At 41.5% G+C, this 22,461-nt stretch overlaps 1 protein-coding gene across 3 annotated transcripts in view; it reads left to right on the plus strand.

Moving 5' to 3' along the window:
* Positions 1-22,461, plus strand: part of KLHL13 (kelch like family member 13) — a 320,339-nt gene that overhangs the window by 202,357 nt on the left and 95,521 nt on the right. The gene's annotated exons all lie outside the window — the stretch shown is intronic.

Here is a 22,461-nt window from a genome sequence, read left to right on the forward strand (position 1 = left end):
CTCTAAGAGGTTAAGTGACTAGTCCAGAGCCACAAAATCAGTGTGTCACAGGCAGAATATACCTAATTTGTCTTGAATCTTAAGTCAACAGTCTTCCCTCTGTCATATTGTCTCTAAATGGATTACCATTTTGTGAGAAGAAGATTGTCCTAGAGACAATGAGTTCCCCATCGCCTCTCTGATGACTTTTCTTTTTAGGGGAGTTGTCTATCCTCTCTCTGTGGGTAAAAGACCTTTCAACTCAATTAGAATTACAAGTTATGGGGGCAGCTAGGTAGCTAAGTGGGTAGAGCACCGGCCCTGGAGTCAGGAGAACCTGAGTTCAAATCCGGCCTCAGACACTTAATGTGGCCTTGGGCAAGCCACTTAACCCCCATTTTCCTAGCAAAAAAAAAAAAAAACTAAAATAAAAAAGAATTACAAGTTATAAGATATGAAATGTAGCACTATGATTACGCTCCAAGATAACTTTCCATATAACCCTGACCAGTTGTTATATAAAGAGCATGGAATAGTGGATTTAGCTAGCCTTGACTCTGCCATGTGCCGACTGGGCTGCCTCGGATGGCAACCTCTTTCTAGCCTCCTTCATCTTGATTAATTTCCTAACTGTAAAATATTTATGAAACTTTGTAGGACTCTAGAGCTCTGGAAGCAGAGGATTCAGATGGCATTTGAATCTTGGTTGTGTGACCTTGGATGAGTGCTTGACTTTCCTCACTACTCTGTTTCTTCATCCATAAAACATTGACATCTGACAACATCAGGGATTCTTTGCTTTGTTTTTGCCACAGCCCCTTGTGTGGTCTGTCTGCTAAAGATGACTCCTTCTTAGAACCAGGTCGTCAAATCATTGAAAGAATTGCGGAATTTCAGTTTGGGGTGAATCAAAAGAAAGATGGCATTTTAATCTTAATGTTTAGTGCTTCTTCCCCCCCTCCAATCAATCCATGGAGTCACTGGGGCTAAAAGACCTTGAATGAGACCATTTTCATCCTCTGAGTGGTACTTCCTCAAAATATGTAGCATGCCACTCACCTGCTTGCCCACCAACCACCTGTGAGGGTGTTTTTTATTAGTTGGTTGTGGAGGAGGTAGAACGATGGGATCTCATTATATGGTTATTTTATACAAACAGTATTTAATGAGAAAGAGGCTATTAATAGCTAGAGAAGGTGAATTTTAAACTAAGAGCTATAACATAGAAAAGAGGAAAGTAAAAACACCAGTTCTTGAGGCATTTTACAATAAAATGGCTGGCATAGAAACCTAATTTTAGAGCTGGAGATGTAAACTCAAATTTTGTAAATGAGGGATGGTTGAATGTAAATATTAGGGAAGCCCTTATCTGATGGCAGAATGGGGCCTTGAACTCTGATCCTCCTGCCTTCCAGCCTGGGACGCAAGGACAGGTCTTTTTGAAAAGATCATTGGTCACCTGGCTCTTGGGCCAGAGTACAGGTCTCTGCTTTTGGGAAGGTTTGTTGCTCAGTTTTACACTCAATGATGCCTGAATTAGGAGAAGCAGAAGAGATGGGATGGGGGTGGGGGGAGAGTAGAAAACATCTATGTGGCTTCTGCCAGACTTTGAATACCATGACTTTGACCTGCTCTTGTGTAATGGTGATAGAGTTCCTTCACCTTTGCTCAATTGGGATTAGGTCTGGTAGTAATGGCCCAGTCCCTTGGCTGCCTTTACATTCTTGTCTTGAAAAGATCTTCTAATCCTAATGAGGAGATGTTTTGTAAAACTTTGTGGGCCAGCTTCACCTTCAGCTGTTTTCCTTTCAGTGACAGTAGCCCAATTTGCTGTGCCCCCCCTTTACCTCCCCCCAACTTAATATATGTGTCTATGATATAGATCTACAAGGTTGTGTGGAAACTGAGCTTTCATATGGAATGTATATATATACATCTCACAGGTAGACTTTAAGTGAATGTGTCCAGTTTAGAGCCTTTTCCCTCTCCTTTCCCCCCTTCCCCCACTCTCAGGAGATGAGCGAGTCTTTTGTTGTTGTTATGGTTGTTGTTTAGTTGTGCAGTCATGCCCAACTCTTTGTGACCCCATGAACCATAACATACCAGGCCCTTCTGTCCTCCACTACCTCTTGAGTCTGTCCAAGTTTCTGTTCATTGTTTCCATATCTCTCTCTCCCCATCTCATCCTCTCCCTTCTCCTTTTGCTTTCAGTCTTTTCCAACGTCAGGGTTTTTCCCAAATAATTCTATCTTATCATTAGGTGTCCAAAGTATTTAAGCTTTAGCTTCAGTTTTTGACTTTCCATTGAATAGCCTTAATGAATATAAGTACTGACTGATGTGGTCTCCTTGCTGTACAAGGGCCTTTCCAGTCTTCTCCAGTGGGATCATTCAAATGTGTTGATTGTGTGATGCTCAACTTTTTTCATCGGACAACTCTCACAACTATATGTTGCTGCTGGAAAAGCCCTCACTTTGACATTATGGATGTTTGTCAGCAAGATGAGTTGTCTGCTTTTTCCTAGGTTGTCTGGATCGACCCTAGCTTTCCTTCCAATGAGGAAGCAGCTTTTCATTTCATGGCTGCAGTCCCCATCTGCAGTGATCCTTCAGTCCAAGAATGGAAAATCTGACACTGCTTCCATTTCTTCTCCCTGTCTGTCAAGCTGTTATGGAACTGACTTCCAGAAACTTGTATAGCACTTGCATTTTACACCAGGGTAAAATTAGGCCTGGCCAGGTAAAGAGAAGTCAGCCAAGGTCATTATCCATGGCGTCCCACAATTCACACTTGAACCCTGCTGCTCAGCCTCCAAATCTAGCATCCTTCCTAGAGCACCGGATCACAGAAGGGCCCAGCACCCTCAGAAGAGTCCTCGGAAAGACCAAATTACTGTCTGAATTGAGTAATGCTTCTCTCTTACCTTGGATCTCTGATTGGCATGTGTGTCCTGAGTGTAAGGGCTGGTGAGGGCTAGGGTCAAGGATCTGGGGTGTGAGGGCTGGTGAGGGCTGGAACCCTGGAACTAGGTTCAAATCCTGTTTCTTCTACTTAGTACCTATGTTAGGGTGAACAATGAATCTGGACATTAGTTTCCTCTTGTATAAAGTGGGGAAGGTTGGGCTTGGGTAACCTGAACTGTTTTCTTTGAAATCCTTTTCCTAAGATCAAAGGACAATGATGGTTACTAGTAGGACTTTTTGGTCAGAAGAGAAAACTTAATGCTGTAATTGAAATAAAACCTGGAACCAAATTCATTTGACACATTGATAAATATAGAGTTTTTGCTCATATGATAATTAACTCTGAATGATAAGTAATTCATCTAATTGACTATATATTGGATTACTTTTATATACATCCGCAAGTTTTATGGTTTGTCTCGTCTCCTTGTTCTGTGTACAGATAAAGGGTAGGGCAAACTTTGTTGCCAGTTTGTGTGTTCTCCTGGGCATCATAACCTTTATCAACTCTCAGGGTGCTCACAGAAAGACAACAGCCCTAGGGTTCCTGGAGAAGATTCCCTGTGCCTTGCTTATTTCTATCTTCTTTCCCTTTACTTTTCCCCCCTGCACCCTCCTCCCATAAAAAGTACCCTTGGGGTTGAGCCTTCCTACCAGTGATATTGCCATGGGAGCCAGTGAAAGGGGGTCCTGGAGCTGGATGACCTCAGAGATGTCTTCTCTCTCTTCCTCTGCAAGCCTGTGTTCTTGCAAGCAGGAGGCTTAGACAGCCTAGCATCCAAGGCTCTACAAAAAGCTCCTGTTAGCTGTGCTGTGTCATTCTCAAGGTAATCATTGTATGAGAGAATCTGTCCAATAGATTGGATTGGCATTGGAAGGAAGAAACAGAGCAGGAAGACTTGGCTTCATGTTGGGTCCCTGAGTTATAGTGTTGAGATTAACCAAAGCCCCCTGTCTCTCTGACTCCCCTTTCCTTTTTCATCCACTGATTTCTTGCTCTCCTTGAAGACCTCTGGGGCTGGGTTCTTTGAAACAAAGAATTGTTACCAAGGTTTTCTTTCTGGTGAGATGACTCTTGATTTGACTTTGCTAGTGTGGTTCCCTGGGTTCTTGTGGGTTTTTCACAGGGGGCTCTTTCCCATATTCAAAGGCAGCTCTCAGATCTTCCTCAAGTTTTCTCTGATTCAGGCTAAAGGGCCTCACTTTTCCCTGTTGATGGCCTGGTTTCTAGTGTCCTCACCATCTGGCCCATTCTGTTTGAAGCTTCCAGTCTCCCTTTTCAAATGTGGTACCCAGCCAGAACAGCAAATATGGCCTTCCTGCTGTGCTTTGCCAAGGTGGAATGCAGTAGTGTCATTACCTCCTTGTTCCTGATGTGACACTTGAATGAGGGCATCCTCAAATTGGATTCCCTCTTTTTCAAATGAGCCAGTCGAGAAGTAGTTTCCCCTGTCCTGTATTTGTGCAATTGAGGTGATTTTTACATTTAATTTATTTGTGTATTTTCCCATTACTACAATAGTTTTGTTGTAAAAGTAAACATAATCCCCCTCTCCCTACAAAGTTGGAGATATCTCAAGAAAAAGAAAGTGAGATAAAAAAAAGTGTTTCAGTCTGTTTTCAGATACCTTCAACTCTGTCTTTGGGATGGATCGTATTCTTGATCATAATTCTATTAGAGAAGTTGTTTCAATAGCTATTGCTAGCTATATTTCCCTCCATCCTATTCCTCCCCCCATTCCCATTTATTCTATTCTCTCTCCTTTCACCCTGTCCCTGCTCAGAAGTGTGTTGTATCTGAGTACCCTTTCTTGTAATCTTACTTTTCTTCCATCACCTATTTCCCCCCAGTTCCCTTTCTCCCATCCCTTTCCTCTAGGGTAAGATATTGAGTGTGTATGTTATTTCCTCTCTGAGCCATTTCTGATGACAATGAAGGCTCATTCACTCCCACTCACCTTCCCCCTTCCACTCCATTGAAAAAGCTTTTTCTTAACTCTTATGTGAACTATCTTAGCTCTTTCTATCTCTGCTTTCCCTTTCTCTTGGTATATCCCTTTCTTGCCCATTGGGTTATTCTTTACTTTCATATATATGCTCCTTCTAACTGTTCTAATAAATGAGAAAGTGCATATTAGTTATCAGTATCATCTTCCCATGCAGGAATACACACAGTTCAACATCATTAAATCCCTCATAATTTGCCTTTCCCCTCCACCCTCTCTGTGCTTCATCTGAGTTCTGTACTTGAAGATCAAACTTTCTGTTCAACTCTGACTGTTTCAACAGGAACTTTTAAAAAACCCTATTTAATTGAATGTCCATCTTTTCACCTGAAAGAGAAGGTTCAGTTTTTCTGGGTAGTTTATTCTCAGTTGTAAACCAAGCTCTTGTTTCCCAGAATATTATGTTCCAAGCCCAATGAGCCCTTAATGTAGATGCTGTGAAATCCTGTGTAATTCTGGATGTGGCACCATGATATTTGAATTTTTTCTTTCTAACTGCTTGTAATATTTTCTCCTGGAAGTTCTGGAATTTGACTGTAATATTCCTTGGAGTTTATATTTTGAGATCTCCTTCAGGATGTGATTGGTAGATTTCCTCAATTTCTATTTTACCCTCTGCTTCTAGGATAGCAGAGCAATTTTCTTGGAGAATTTCCCTGAAAAATGAAGTCTAGACTCTTTTCCTGGTCATGACTTTCAGGTAGCCCAATAATTTTAAAATTATCTCTTCTGGATTTGTTTTCCAGATCAGTTGTTTTTATGATGAGGTATTTCACCTTTTCTTCTAGTTTTTCAATTCTTTTGGTTTTGTTTTACTGTTTCTTGAATTCTCAGTTATCAGCTTCCCTTAGCTCCATTCTACATTTGAAGTACTTATTTTCTTCAGAGAACTTTTTTTATCTCCTTTTCCATCTGATCAATTCTGCTTTTTAAGGTATTCTCATTGACCCTTTGGTACAAGTGAGGTTTTTAATCCCATTTTGCCCTTATTTTACACTTAACTGTATTAGTACATTTCAGTTGGTGACTCACTAATGACGACTGCTATCTCTAGTGTGAGGTCCAGCCTAGTCAAATTGTGGAGGCAGATTAACTGTGGAGAATTTATTTTTCACTTGAAGTTTATTCACTCAGAAGTAAAGGAGTAGTGATCTGCAATGGAGGAAGGAGATGCCAAACCAGTGGAATCAAACATTTCTGACTTACTGGATAAGTAGGGAAAAAGAACAGGTTTATACAGCTTGAATGCATGAGAAATAGGCACATGGAGTCACAGTCACAATGTTGGCATGGACCTCACTGGCTTCTTAATCCAACCAATGCCTCCCCAAAGAATACTGTCCCTAGATACCAGCTAAGTCCAGCCAGATTGTGCTCCTGCATTTTCATCTCACTGAACATATGCTGTTTGATGAAATACTACCCCCTCCCTACACTGCTGTGCATCCCCCCCACCCCCTGTCTTCTGTAGTTGGGGAATAATTTCTCACTTTTGTCCACTAAGATAGAAGCTTTATTTTTTGAATTCTTTTGAAAAAAGTATAAATCAGATCATTATTTTTCAGTCTTAATGCTTAAACTTCACTAAAACTTTCCAAGAATCTGTTGTACACGTACCAAAGAAATAAAAAAGCAGTTTGGGCAGAGACAGCCCTGCTTACAACAGGAGTCATGGCAGTCCAGAGCAGCTTCTTGTCGAACATAGTCCTGCTAGGCATTCTGAGAGTTGGAAGGGGGGGGGAGTACATTCTAGTCATAGGGAGCAGCTAATGCACAGGCATAGAGACAGGGACAAGTCAGGGGGCTTCCTGGGTGGGGAGTAACATTAAGCCAGCTGACTTAGAGAGTTTGAGGAGGAAAGCAAAATGAAGGAAGGGCCCAGTGCCAAACAGAGGACTTCGTACTGTTAGAGGCAACTGGGAGCTACTGGAGTTTAGAGCTAGGGAGATGTGATCAGATAAAGTGGAACTACAGCTTTGAATTCTTTAAAAGCATTACTGGTATCTGGTTTTCATGTCATCTTCATTTCCAAATATATCTCTTTCCTCAGAGAGCTATGTTTTATAATAATTTAAAAAAAAAGAAGGAAATAGTGCAGTTCAGCAAAACTAGCCAGCATATCAGCTGAGTCTCATGGTAAATACAATCTAGGTTCCACTACTTATGAAAAAAAATAAAGTAAAGGAGTTGCCTTCTTGACTGTTTTTTTTAAGGTTTTTGCAAGGCAAAAGGGGTTAAGTGGCTTGCCCAAGGCCACACAGCTAGGTAATTATTAAGTGTCTGAGACCGGATTTGAACCCAGGTACTCTTGACTCCAGGGCTGGTGCTCTATACACTGCGCCACCTAGCTTCCCCCATAGGCTTCGAATCTTGGACTGAGTCAAACCCCTTGACTGTTTTCTTTGTGTCCAGCTTGATCCTTAAAATTTCACAGCATTCATTTTTCATTGTTTTGGGGTTCTTCTTGCATTTTCATTTGTTGTCATCATTGTATATATTGTTATCTTGGTTTGCTTGGTTCACTCTGCACTAATTTATATTAAGCTTTCCTTGCATCTCCACGTTTTTCTCTAACACACACATATAAAGATTTCTTATGGCATAGTCATTCCATTATGTTTTTGTACCATAATTTATCCATTCCCCAATTGATGGGCACCTATGTTGTTTCCATTTCTTTTCTGCCAGAAAATATGTTGCTACAAATAATTTGATGTTATAATAAATTTTTCTCTGGAGGTGTTGGAACCATTCTTGGCTTCATGTACAGCAGGGATGGGGAGCTGGCCACAAAATCATTTAGTCTGGCACTGCCAAGGGGCAACCATAGGTGGAACCTGAAGTTCAATAAATCTAGGAGCTTTTTAGGAGTGTGTTATTTGTTGAGTTAAGTAAAACAGGCCAATTTTTAAGTTGATAATTTTGAATGGGCTACGAATGATGTTATAAATATCCAAATGGCCCTTGGTAGAAAAAAAGGGTCCCCATCTCTAATCTCGAGTATACCAGCATACTGCTTCACAATCCCCGCTCCCCCCAGCAGCAATTGTTCTCTTTGTTGGGCATTCTCAACAGTTTGAAGATGGGAAAAGATGTCTCCTCTTTGTTTTGAATTGCATTTCTCTTATTTGTGACTTGAAGTCTTCTTTCTTAGGGTGGTAAGAATTTCCTTTGAAATTAGGAGCTTCTTTTCTTCCTACTAATATTACTTCTGGATGTAGAAAATGTGAGTGAGAATTGTAATTGGTAGTACCATCAATTGTTTCTGATTTCTGGACTCATCTGTCAAGTTTCTCTTGGGTAACATAATGAATCCTTGAAAGTTCATCTGGCTTTGGCATTTTTAGACAATTTCATGGCACATCAAACCTCCAGAGACAATTGGGAATATTCTGGGGTATTGTAAAAGTGACAGCTTTGGAGGCTTACAGGGATCTAGCTTTATATTCCAGAGAGGGAAGGATTACAAAGGGCATGGCAGAGGTGCCAGATGGTGCTTCTGTTAAAACACAGATGACCAAGACGGCATTCACAAGTGCTAACCCATAGTCCAGGTTTCGTGGAAGGGTTGGATAGGGTGATTCTCTGTGACTGACCACCTCTGTCCAGTCACAAAGCTAGCAAGAGAGGTGAACCAAGGGCTTTCAAAAAGGTTTCCTACACATGTTCCTCTCGTCTCCCCCACAGAATAAGCAGTGCTCACCTTGTATCCCTATTTGTATATGATGAAATGGAAGCCCAGAAGTCTAATAACAATAGCAGTAATCATAATGATAATCATAGCCTCAGTGAAATCAATGGTAATGAAAAAGTGATGGCTCCAACTGTCCATATTGGAAAGAGTGGATAAAATTTGGATCTTTTCCTAGGGGTGCTTAGTTATCTTGGCCAGGAACTCCAGCCCTGAGGACCTACCTGGTAAGGTGGATATGGCTCATTTCAGACTGCTGGATGCTGTGATGCCTGGCCCCTTTAGCACCAGGATATTTTTGGTGATGTCTTATGAGTATGTGTCATGATGGAGCATTGGGGACTTGGAAGAGGAAGAGGCAGAGGCAGACCTCAAAGGGCAATGGAAAGTTGCCTGTTATTACCAGTGATCCTGCATGTGCAGGAAATGGTCTCAAAGACATCAGTGAGGACATGAGTGAACAGAACAGGAGTCAGCTACTCCCAAGAGAGATGATAGACAGAATGTAGATTGCTTCAGTACTTCCAGACTGCTCTTCCTGAGGAGAAAGTCAGGCCTCCAACCTATTGGGTGAAGCCTTGGTAGATAATTTGGGGCTGGACTGGTGGTGGTGGGGAATCACATGCTATGATGCTGTGGAATGAGAAGGTGGTCAGATGACTTGGGACCTTCATTGATGATTGGCTGAATTTCGTGGTCCATCTCTGGTAGGAGTCAGAAGGCAAGAGCATAGACATTCATGGAGTAAAGAGGATGGTCTCAGCATACTTTTACCTTTTTAAGATTCCAGTGAAGGGTTAGTGGTAGATACATATAATAAAATATTTAAAAACCTGTAACAATTTGAGTCTGTTTAAATGTTAATATGCTTTATGTCAAAACAGCCTAAATTCCAATCATTTTTGATTATGTCAAAAAGACAAAGACATCATAGGATGGAGGCTTGTTGGCTTCCAGCTAGAGACTTTTCTGGTAGAACCACCAACTGTGGCTCCTCTTCATGGCTCTTTTCTTCATCATGTTCATAGGATTCATGCTAAAGAAACTGGATTTGAACCTGGGGCTGGGTTGGGGAGGGTATAGCTAGCATTCCACCATCTCCCCCAAGCCTGGGCACTGAGCTGAGGAGAGGCAGCTAGGAAATCCCAGCCCTTGGGAAATGAGAGAAGACCCTGCTGGAACTTGGACTCTACATGTGGGAAACCAGCATTAACAGCCATTAGTTTTACAAGATTGGGGGTTCAATGGAAGGATGTTTTCTTCCTTTAGACCAATTCAGGCTAAATTAGGAAATCATGTGGGAACTGTGAAGGTCCAAAGAGGAGGAAAAAGGAGAACTGGGCTGGCTTTTCTTGATGAGAGTAAATAGGAAGAGGAAAGCAAGCATTGGTGGAGTATCAGCCCTCCCTCCCTCCCCCTCTTCCCCATTCCCCCCCCCTTCACTCCTCCCTAAGTCAAGATCTGGAAGGCCTGTTGTTCAACCTGATGTTGCCTTGTGATAATATTAGACAAATATATGGCAATCAATCAAAGGCTGTGGAATTGATTACTTTAGCCAGGTAAACTCACCAATAAAGCTAAACTGGCCCACTCGGGGTTAGAAAAGAAGCGTGAGTCATGGTGAGCTTGAATAGGGGTCTAGAGTCATAGTTAGTGTCAGAGGAAGGATTAGAAATCCAACATTCTTATCTACTATTCCAGGCCATCTCTGAAAATAAGCATATATGTATGTTTCTGATGAATCTGTGATTTAACATTAATTAGTACCATATCACTTACCCATGATTAAGGCAGTGTGGTACACTGGTAACAACTCAAAAGGCACGAAGCCTGGTTTCTGGCCTTGTCTTTGCTGTTAATTTACTGCACAACCTGAGGCAAGTAATTTTATTGCAATGATCTTCAGTTGCCCTATTTTAACACCATGTTGGATATTTTATTTTATTTTTTAAAGAAAGATTTTATATATTTGGAATTTTAAAATTTTCCCCCTCAGTTGCCCTATTTTGAATGAAGAAAATGAATTGTGTGATATTCAAGGTCCCTTCAAGCTTTAACAACCTGAGTCTGACCCACCAGTTAGATATTGTTTTTTCAAACTTCCAAAAAATAGTTATTTTTAGCATTTTTTCTTTTATTAGAGATTTTATTTATTTTGAATTTTACAATTTTTCTCCTAATATTCCCCTCCCCACACAGAAGGCAATCTGCCAGTCTTTACATTGTTTCCATGTTGTACACTGATCCAAATTGAAGGTGATAAGAGAGAAATCACATCCTTAAGGAAGAAACAAAAAGTATAAGAGATAACAAGAACAGACAACAAGATATCAGTTTTTTCCCTAAATTAAAGGGAACAGTCCTTGAACTGTGTTCAGACTCCATAGTTGTTTCTCTGGATACAGATGGTATTCTCCATTGCAGACAACCCAAAATTGTCCCTGATTGTTGCACTGATGGAATGAGCAAGTCCATCAAGGTTGATCATCGCCCCCATGTTGCTGTTAAGGTATACAATGTTTTTATGGTTCTGTTCATCTCGCTCAGCATCAGTTCATTCAAGTCCCTCCAGGCTTCTCTGAATTCCCATCCCTCCTGTTTCTAATAGAACAATAATGTTGCATGACATACATATACCACAGTTTGCTAAACCATTACCCAACTGAAGGACATTTACTGGATTTCCAATTCTTTGCCACCACAAACAGGGCTGCTATGAATATTTTTGTACAAGTGATGTTTTTACCCCTTTTCATCATCTCTTCAGGGTATAGACCCAATAGTGGTATTGCTGGGTCAAAGGGTATGCTCATTTTTGTTGCCCTTTGGGTATAGTTCCAAATTTCTCTCCAGAAATGTTGGATGAGTTCACAGCTCCACCAACAATGTATTAGTGTCCCAGATTTCCCACAACCCTTCCAACAATGATCATTATCCTTTCTGGTCATATTGGCCAGTCTGAGAGGTGTGAGGTATTACCTCAGAGAAGCTCTAATTTGCATTTCTCTAATAACTAATGATTTAGAGCAATTTTTCATATGGCTATGGATTTCTTTGATGTCCTCATCTGTAAATTCCCTTTGCATATCCTTTGACCATTTGTAAAATGGGAAATGGCTTTTTTAAAAATAGTTATTTTTGAAGTTTTTTTTCTTTCCAAATTTTGAGTTCCAAATTCTTTTTTTCTTCTCATTCCCTGAGAAGGTAAATAATATGATATCAATTATATATGTGAAATTAGACAAAACAGACTTCTATATTAGCTATATTTCAAGTTAAGTGAGAAAATTATATTTCAGTTTGTACTCAGTGTTCATCAGCCCTGTCTATGGGTAGCATATTTCATCATGAGTCTTTTAAATCTACCTTGGATAGTCACTGAGTTTTTGTGCCTCTTTTTTCCTATTTGTCTATTTCTGCTTTTAAAAGAGTTCTTTTCTACAGTGATTTTTGGGCCTCTTTTACCTTTATGCCTTTCTGTTAAAGTCTTATTTTCTTCAGTATTTTTGTGCCTTTTTTACCAAGCTGTTAATTCTCTTTTCATCATTCTCATTTCTTCTCCTAATTTTCTTCTATCCTTCTTAAATCTTTCTTTAACGCTTTCAGGAATCCTTGTTGGGTTTGGGTCCAATTAGTGTTTTTCTTTGAGACTTTGCTGGTATCTGTTTTCACATCAGCTAGGTGGTACTGTAGATAGAGCACTGGCCTTGGAGGCAGGAGGACAGGAGTTTGAATCTGGCCTGAGACACTTGACTCTTACTGTATGACCTTGGACAAGTCACGTAACCCTGATTGCTTGGCATCCAGGGCCATCTTCAGTCATCCTGATTTCTATTTGGCCTCTGGACCCTGATGTCTCTGGAGGAGAAAGTGAGACTGGTGATGTAGCACAACCCCTCCTCACTCAAATCCAGTTCATGTACCTGTCATGGTATCATTTCTCTGATGTGCTCTTTGAGAAGGAAGGATAAACATTATTAGTATCATTGTTTACACATTGTTGTCTTCTTTTGAGTTTGTGTCTTTGTCTTTCCTGCCACCATAGAAGCTTTTTATGATTAAACTCTATTTTTGTTGTTGTGTTGTTTGTTCTTTACTTTGAACTTTATTTGGGGTGTATACTCACTGTACCAAGAATTCAGTTTTTTTTACACTTTTGGCTTGTGACCGATCACAAACTCTTCTCTCTTCCTGTGGATCTGTGACCTGAACTTTATGTGGGCAGTGGAGTTGCCAATCAGTGTCTTTTACACTCAGTGCCAGCAAACAGTCCTTTGTCATCTCTTTCTGACCAATTGCTTGAGTCCCTTTGTGTTTCTGGACTGAACCACTCATATGACTCCAGATAGGCTTCCATTTTGGTGTCACAAACTTCCTGCTGTCACCTAAGTTTTCGTAGGCTGAAAAAAATGTCCCACCTTTACTTTTCTTGACTCTGCCACTCCAGAATTTGATTTAAGGCATTATTTTTAAGTTCTTTGGAAGGAAATATTGAGATAGTTCAGTTGGCTTGCCTCTAATTGATCATCTTGGCTCCTTCCCTCTGCCTTCAATTAGTTTTCCAAAGCAAAGTTGGAAAACTGACTTCCTAAAACAGGGATTATTTTCTCCTGTAGCTGAAGGTTTATTTAGCCTGATAAGCATTACTTGTGAAAGGGGAGGTATTTTGAATGCATCTCCTGATTTTTTTTTGCTTGTTTGTTTTGTTTTTGAGTTGGAGTGAGAAGGAGTGGATGCTTGATGGATGGATGAAGCAGAAGCTTTTGGGATTTCAATTGATTTGATTGAGGTTTGTTCATTCTTGTGCAAGGTATTTTAAGCATAAAAGAAGTTTTAAAACATGAACATCGTTTACTTTGCTGTACATGCAAAATCCATAGGTTGTTCTCTGGATGGGGACAGCATTTTCCTTAAGAGGTCTCTCAGGATTGTCCTTGATCTCTCAACTGCTGAGAGGAGCTGTGTGCAAGGCTTTTTTTTTTTTTTTAATATAGGATCTTGAGGATATAGGAAGAAGCAGTTTTGTCTTGGTGAGCGTGAGAGAAACCAGGTATGTGCTAAAGCAAGCCCCTTCTTGGTGCTTGTGCCATTCTGTTCTTTAGTTGAGGCTGGGTGTGTGAGCATAGGGAAGAATTTTCTTTTTTCGAAGGCTCAAGTTAGTCCGTGGAAATGTAAGTGAATTTGAAGTTCATTTATGGAACATCCACCCCATTCAAAGCTGCCAGGATACAGTATGAGGTTAACTGTGTTGACAAGTCCTCCCATTCTGTGTAGCCTGGGCAGAGACACCCTTCCAGTCAGTCTGGCCCTTCAGTATGCTGGAAATGGTGAAAGAGTGTCATCTCTCAGTCTGATCCAAGTACTTCATTTACCCTTTTCACTCATTCCCCAGACTTTTCGACTTTTCCCAGGCCCTTGCTTCTCTAACTTCTCATGCTTCTCTGCATTCCCAACTCTCCCTGGACCAGCCTTCTCTTCTGTTTCAATATCTAGCTTCTTTCCTCCATGTTCAGGCCCTATTCTGGAGTTTTATCCTCTCCTAACTTAGTTGATAAGCAGCTAACTCCCTATATTAATTAATTCATTGCTCTTCATACATTTCTGTCCTCAAGGTCTGAGGGTGGCTGTAAAAATGTATTTAAAAATACTTTCAGCCCTTCTTATTTCCCCTAAGAAGATAGTCATGGGGAATGATGGATGGTTTATTTGTGGACCTGGCACCATAGTGGGCACTGCATAATGCTTATTGGGGTATTGGCATCTTCAAGGCAAGTGCTTGTGACGGCAAAGGAAGAAAGTTCCACCAGTGGCATTTCAGGTTCTGGCTGATATGTGGTTGATTTTGGGTCCCGGGCTAGTCTAAGCGACTAGGTTGTTTTATGTAGGCAGTTACACGGAGTTGATCCTGACAATGTGCCCTGACAGGAGGTGGAGCAAAGAGTGGCTGGCCTTGATCCTGACTTTGTGCTTGAACATTTCCTGCTTTCTGAGGTGATAGAGGAGAATGAAAAGCATGAAGTTGGGAGATGGTGTACAAGGAAGAGATAGTAAGATCATCCAGGGCAGCCCAGGGAAGTATGGGCCACAGGAGAGTGAGAGTAGGCTACAGTGCCAAAGACTAGCCTGGGAAGGACTGAACGGTTCAGTGGATTGTTCATTGAAGTCGTTGCTTTGGGGAGTTCATCCCACTTCAGTTCAGCCAGTGCCTAAGGCATGCTGAGCAGTGGCTGGGTGCTGGGTCTGCTGAACCTACATTCTACTAGGTGGAGGTGGGGTGAGGAATGACAAGGTGATAGGTAGATACAAGGGAGAGCCAGTGAAAGCACTGAGCAATTCTGACACAAGAAAGCATCCAGCTCATTGGATCTCTGACCCATTTGTGTTGGGGGGGGGAGAGTGCTTGAGCTGAGCTTTGAATGGAGCTAGGTGTTTCAAGGGGTCAGCTAGGTAGAACCACCATGGACAGAACTTGAGCCTAGAATCAGGAAAGTGAATTCAAATCTGGCCTCAGACACTTACTAGTTGTGTGATCTTGGACAAGTCACTTCACCTTGTTTGCCTCAGTTTCCTCATAAAAGCAACTGTAGAAGGAAATGGCAAACCACTGCAGGATCTCTCCCAAGAAATAGGATCACAAAGAGTGGGACACAACTGACACATGACTGTATAACAACCAGGTATTCCAAGAGACAGGTTCAGTGGGAAAGCATTCCACGCATAGGGGTGGGTACTCAGCCTTGGGAGAAACTGGCTAGACTGTAGTGTTTTGGGGGAAGCTAGTAAGAGGGGAATTTGGAAGAGAACCTTGAGCTCATGTAGTGAAGTGAGAAAGTAGGAGCAAAGACACTGACTGGTAGGATCAGTAGGGGTGTTGCTGATGGTGATGCTGGTGAGAGACGGAAAGACAGGAAACTGTGGGCATCTCTGAGTTTGGATTTTAGAGGTGGAATGACTGCCATTATTAATGCCTAAGTTCAAAGCATAGCATACTTGGGGGTGGTTTGGGGAGGTGGAAAGGGAGTTGAAGAGAGGCAGTGTTGGGCCTCCAGATTTTGTCTTGTTTCAGGTTTTCATGGCACCATGGTATGCATGCCTCCTTTGCCTCCTTGCAATAATTCTGCTTAGTTACTTATGTGGGTGCCTTCCTCCCTGTGTCCAGCCCCCAATAAAGGATAAGTTCTTGGGGGCAAGGACTCTCCTACACAATGGACAGGTAATTAATGATTTTAAAAATGTAAATAAACTATCATTTTATAGGGGAAGTTTCACTTTTTTCTAGTGGAACATGACTGATTTTTAGAGTTCAAATCCTAGCTTTGCCACTTAGAAACATGACCTTGGGTAAGTCACTTTACCTCTAGGCTTTAGTTTCTATATCTGTGAGATGAGGGGACTGAAGCTGATGTTCTGAGGTCTGCTCCAGCTCTAAGTCTGTAATCCTATGGAAACTTCATTTGATCAATAGAAATGTACCTGGTAGAATGTTTTGTGGACCCTATCTTTTCTACAGCTCAGATGTCGATTACTCTTAGCCCTGTGCTAGAGGGAAACAGTGGGGGACATGCCATGGAGTCTTTGACCTTGCTCCTTGCAATAGAAGAGCCTGTAGAGGAGAAGGGAAGTGAGAACAAATCTGAGGCAAATAGAATTTGAATCCTTCTGTAGGAAGGAGCTTGTGGAGGCCTTCGCCCCCAGCATGACTGTGACTTCCCTTGTCCTTTAGGGCACCATTGGCAAACTCTTAGAGAAACAGGACATCCATCCATAAGGATTCCTGGGGGGCATGGAGACTTAGAGGCCATATTAACATCATCTCTGTTTGATCAGATTTGGACTTTTTTGTAAAGTATTTCCAAGTTCTATTTTCTTTTTTTTTATAGAAAGATTTTATTTATTTTGAGTTTTACAATTTTCCCCTATTCTTGCTTCCCTCCCCCCACCTCCCACAGAAGGCATTCTGTTAGTCTTTACATTGGTTCCATGGTATACACTGATCTAAGTTGAATGTGATGAGAGAGAAATCCTATCCTTAAGGAAGAAACATAAATTATAAGATATAGCAAAATTACAATGAGATAATTTTTTTTAAATTAAAGGTAATTGTCTTTGGTCCTTGTTCAAACTCCACAATTCTTTCTCTGGATACAGATGATATTCTCTATTGCAGATATCCCAAAATTGTGCCTGATTGTTGTGCTGATAGAATGAACAAGTCCATTAAGGTTAATCATCATGCCCATGTTGCTGTTAGGGTGTACAGTGTTTTTCTGGTTCTGCTCATCTCGCTTAGCATCAGTTCATACAAATCCTTCCAGGTTTCCCTGAATTCCCATCCCTCCTGGTTTCTAATAGAACAATAGTATCCATGACATACATATACTACAGTTTGCTAAGCCATTCCCCACTTGAAGGACATTTACTTGATTTACAATTCTTTGCCACCACAAACAGGGCTGCTATGAATATTTTGGTACAAGTCATGTTTTTATCCTTTTTCTTGATCTCTTCAGGATACAGACCCAGTAGTGATATTGCTGGATCAAAGGGTATGCACATTTTTATTGCCCTTTGGGCATAATTCCAAATTTCTCTCCAGAAAGGTTGGATGAGTTCACAGCTCCACCAACAATGAATTAGTGTCCCAGATTTTCCACATCCCTTCCAACACTGATTAGCATGTCTTTTCTGGTCATATTGGCCAGTCTGAGAGGTGTGAGATGGTACCTCAGAGATGTTTTAATTTGCATTTCTCTAATAAGTAGTGATTTAGAGCAATTTTTCATATGATTATAGATTGCTTTGATTTTCTCATCTGTAAATTGTCTTTGCATTTCCTTTGACCGTTTGTCAATTGGGGAATGGCTTGTTTTTTTGAAAATTTGACTCAGTTCTGTGTATATTTTAGAAATGAGTCCTTTGTCAGAAATATTAGTTGCAAAAATTGTTTTCCAATTTCCTACATTTCTTTTGATCTTGGTTACAGTCTGTGCAAAAGATTTTTAATTTAATGTAATCAAAATTATCTAGTTTGTTTTTAATGATGTTCTCCATCTCTTCCTTGTTCATAAACTGCTTCCCTTTCCATAGATCTGACAGGTAAACTACTCCTGGATCTTCTAGTTTGTTTATAATATTGTTTTTTATGTCTAAATCCTCTATCCATTTGGGTCTTATCTTGGTATAGGGTGTGAGGCATTGGTCTAATCCAGATTTCTTCCATACTAACTTCCAATTTTTCCAACGGTTTTTATTGAAGAGAGTTTTTATCCTAGTAACTGGACTCTTTGGGTTTATCAAACAGCAGATTACCATACCCATTTCTTGCTATTGCACCTAGTCTATTCCACTGATCCACCACTCTGTTTCTTAGCCAATATCAGACAATTTTGTTGACTGATGCTTTATAATATAATTTTAGATCCCAGTTCTATTTTCACAAGATGTCAAATCCTGGGCTGGCCTGACACCTCCGCTCTAAGGGCCTTTCCACCAAGCTTTGACTGGAAGCCTCCAGACACAGCCCATTGTATTTCTGTACAACTCTCAAGTGATAGAAAAGTTTCCTTTATATTCACTTTTGCCTCCCTGTGACCCTTGGCCAATAGTCCCTGTTTTATCTTGGAGTAGGTAGGACTAAGTCAGTGTCCCAGAAGTCAAAGGAAGGAGAAAAGATTGAAGAAAAAGGGACTAAGAGGACCAGATCTGGGAGAGAACCTGAAAAAAGTTTGGATGAAGTGAGGCAGAATCCTGTGTTTGCAGAGATTGGAGGAGGCTGACAGGTGGTTGAATTTCATTGTGGTGAAGGAGTTGGTAATGCCTGCCATACTTGTGGAATACCTGCAGATCAGGGGTGCTTCCTGGCTTTACCCTGTCACCTTGGGTTGGTTTGAAGCTTCCTGGGCCATTGCTGTCATCTGGATTGGAGTTTCTAGCTGGGAAGGGGGGGGCAGTCAGGGTACGAGGATATGAGGACCAAAGCAACTCAGAACTCCCTTAATCCTTCCTATGAATGGGCCAAACCAAAGTTCGACATTGTTCTTCGCAGGCAGATGAGAAAGTAAAGTCACTGCTGAACTCTTTGCAGTGGTTGGCAAGGCAAGAGTGAGGCCAGACTATTGCTGTGTAGGTCTGTATCCAGCCCCTACTTCTTTAGCTCTGCTTCTCTCTAACCTGGGGGGGGGGGTGGAATCAGAGTTGCCTAAGCCCTCCAGTGGAAGAACTTGGCCCAGGCCAGGCCAGGGGCAGGTAACCTTCAATCTCCTTGGGACCAAGGCTTTATCTGAAATTGGAAAGTACAGACACTACCTTTCTAGGCACTTGAAAATGGTCTTTCTTGTAATCCCAAATAATCCTTGTTAGTGGTCATTCACTCTTAAGTGGTAAGCAGTTGCTGTCAGTGTGTTGATTCCACTGAATTTTACTGCTGATGAATGTGATACTCTTGTGCGTGTGTTGGGGCGGGGAGTAAATCCAAGGCAACATGAAGAAGGAGAGAATCTTCCCATCTGAGCAGTGGCTAGGGACCTATACCTCAGCTGAATCTTAAAGTCTTAGAGGTAGAGCTAAGGAGAGGAGGGGTTGTGGGGGCTGGCTTATAGGAAGGCTTCCAGAGAGGGGACAGAGTGAATGGGGGACTGTACAAAGGAGAGAAGAGGTCAGGAGACAGATAATGTCATGGAGGAATGACCTTTATGCCCTCATCCTGCCCAAGCTGTCATTGATACTATATTTGTGCCTTCTTCTACTTGTCTTGCATCTTCCCATCACCTTTAAGTCACCTACAGTTTGGATTTTTCTGCCCTTGTGGAGTTGTATGAATGTTGCTGATCAGACATTCGGTCTTCATGTTCTTTGAAAACACCCTTTGAAAACATCCAAATATGGCTGAACTGGACCTTCTGCTCTTTCTCACTTTTCGCTCCAGTTCATTGGTCACCTGTATGCAATGTGTACCCAGAAATGCCTATAGAAATTGTAGCTGACCTGAGCAATGGGCATTTGGCTTAGTCATTTTTATATAAGTTTATTTTCATAAACTTCAAAATCATTAGCATTCATTAAGTTTGCTTCTTAACTCCTTACATTTAAGGAGATTTCCTGACCTAGATTTTCCCTTTCAATCACCCCAAGTGCAAAGACAATGTGCATTTTTTTCTTCAGTATGAATGGTGATTGATCTGTGACCTTGTTTTTAAAAGGATTGCATTGACTGTGTTTTTGTAAGATTGATTTGTTTGTTAATCCTGTTTTTTATTTGATGCTTTTAAACATTGGTGTCCATAGACTTTCACCAGCCTGTTCAGGTGGCCACAATGCAGAAATAGTTAAGAGCTGGACTCCGGATTGGTCCTGGTGGTGCTCAGGACTCCATGTACTCAGTATAGGGTTCTCTGGGAAGGGTAGCCCAAGCAGGCAAGCATCCTTCTCTGACTTAGCCTCTGTGCAGAATGGCTTTTCCATGACCCCAGTGATCTCCCTGTTGTCTGCTTTGATTGGTGGTGACTCCACAGGGATCACTGAACCAAATTAATTCCATGGTCACATCTGGCATAAATAAATGCTTTCATTCTTGTCACATGTCACAAAAGAGGAGGCATCCCATTGGAGGAGGGCCTTGAAGCTGTCCTTTGTTCCATAGGACTAAAGGCTGTTTTGTAAACCTCCCCCTCTGTTCCCTCCCTTCTATAATTGCCACAGGATCTCCTATTTTCTCCACTTCTTAGTTCTCTTCTTGGAGAGATGGGGACAATAAATAACAAATAATGCTAGAGCATTTTGAGTCCATCATCTCATTTGTTCCCCACAAAAATGCCATGAGATGAGGTAATGAAGGGGAAGCCACTCGCCAGTGGCAATGCTCTCTGGGTTTTTCTCCTTTCTTACAGCAAGAAAAAATTTTCTGGTTGCCCAAGATCATCTGAATTTGGGGGAGTAGATTAAAAAAAAAAACCCTTCTCTGAACTTTTCCACTGTTTGTAATCATCTTCAGAGATCTGGAAAATCAGTCACTCTAAGACCTTACTATTGGGTTTCTAGCTTTGACTCTTTTTTTTTTTTTAGTTTTTATTTTTGCAAGGCAATGGCTTTAAGTGACTTGCCCAAGGCCACACAGCTAGGAAATTATTAAGTGTCTGAGGCCAGATTTGAACTCAGGCACTCCTGACTCCAGGGCCGGTGCTCTATGCACTGCACCACCTAGCTGCCCCCTAGCTTTGACTTCTGCAGGGAGAGTTTGGTCAGGTCCCACTCCTGAGGAATTCCCAAGGTTCCTTGTTTCTGTTTCCTCTCAGGACAACAGAGAGGTGGTCATGGAGGGTGTTAGAGATCAAATGCTGGGGGTGGTGTGCAGGATGGTGGTAGAGGACTGGAAGGGAAGCAATAGAGAATAAATAACTCCAGGGGTATCTGTTCCATTCCACATCTCTTGCTCCTAGTTTCCCCAACCAATAGTCTTGAGGAGGCCCTGGCTTATTTGTGTTTCCTGGCAAGGTCACTGCATTCTTTCTGTCTGTCTTTGTTGCTCCTTCTCCCTGTGTGTTTCTTTCTCTGTCTTTCTCTCTCCCTGCCACTGTCTCACTTTCTCTTTTTCTTTCTCCCTCTTTCTCTGTCTCTCAACCTCTGTACTGCTTTTGCTGTTATTGTTTTTGGTGGTAATAAGACCATTTCTTCTTTCTTTCTTTAAAAACTAAATGGGTCCACTTGACTTGTGTTGCTCAGGTCACTCAGCTAGTTTCTCTTCTGCCCTCAGCTGCTCTTCAGCCTTTGACCCAGAGATGAGTTTGCCAGCTGAAGAGACTTCTTAGGTTTTTAAGCCTCCTTGGATATTCTTCATCAGGTTTTCATTGGTTTAACTGCCTGTAGAATTGGCTTGAGGCAAAAATGCCTTTGTTTTGTTGATCTCTGGTTTTAGGGAGTACCAAGGTGCCTCAGACTGGCCAGTTTGGTGCCACTCTCATCCCCTGGAGTTTTTCTTCTCATTTGGCATTGATTGGAACTTTTGCTCATTGCCTGATGCAGGCCCAAATAGCCAATTTCATCCTGACTACTGTCACTTCTGATCATCAGTACAGTTGGCAAGCACTTCACTTACTTGGCCTATAAATGAACCCCTGTTCAGTGTGGGGCCATGTATAGTCTAAAGAAGAAAGTAAATCATCCATAAAGAGACTGTGCAGGGTAGTCAAATATAAAGTTATGTGCGAGAGGAGGCAGATAGGTTGGTGTTAGAGGTTGAGAGAATCAGGAAAGGCTTCTCACAGAAGGTGGTACTTGAGCTTTAGGGTGAAGGAGGGCCTTCTAGGCTTCAGACTGGCTATGTAACCCTGAATAGCTCTCAGAGACTAGAAGTTGGAAAAAAGGTGTCAATCTACCTTGAGAGAGGGAGGTTCCATACCTGGAGTTTTCTGTGCTAAGGAAAGCTGAGTGCAACAGAATCAACACTTTTGGACTGTGCTGCTTGGAGAAACCTTTTGAGAGTTCCTTGCACAGCAAGGATATCAAAAAAGTCAATACTTAAAGAGATTCATTCAAACTATACACTGGTTACTCAAATCCAGAAGCTGAAGCTTAATTAATTTGGCTTCTTAGTAAGGAGATGAGACCCATTGGAAGGGACTCTGATGGTGGGAAAGATTGAATACAAAAGGAAAAGGGGATGGCAGAGGACAAGATGGATAGATAGATAACGTGACGGAAGCAATGAACGTGAACTTGGACAGACTTTGGGGAGATAAAGGAGATTTAGAAGGATTGACTTGGCATGTTATGGTTCCTGGGTCACAAAGAGTAGAATGGTACTGAACAACTTAATAATGGTAACATG

This window comes from Macrotis lagotis, chromosome X (assembly GCF_037893015.1).
Source record: "Macrotis lagotis isolate mMagLag1 chromosome X, bilby.v1.9.chrom.fasta, whole genome shotgun sequence".
Classification (NCBI taxonomy): Eukaryota; Metazoa; Chordata; class Mammalia; order Peramelemorphia; family Peramelidae; genus Macrotis; species Macrotis lagotis.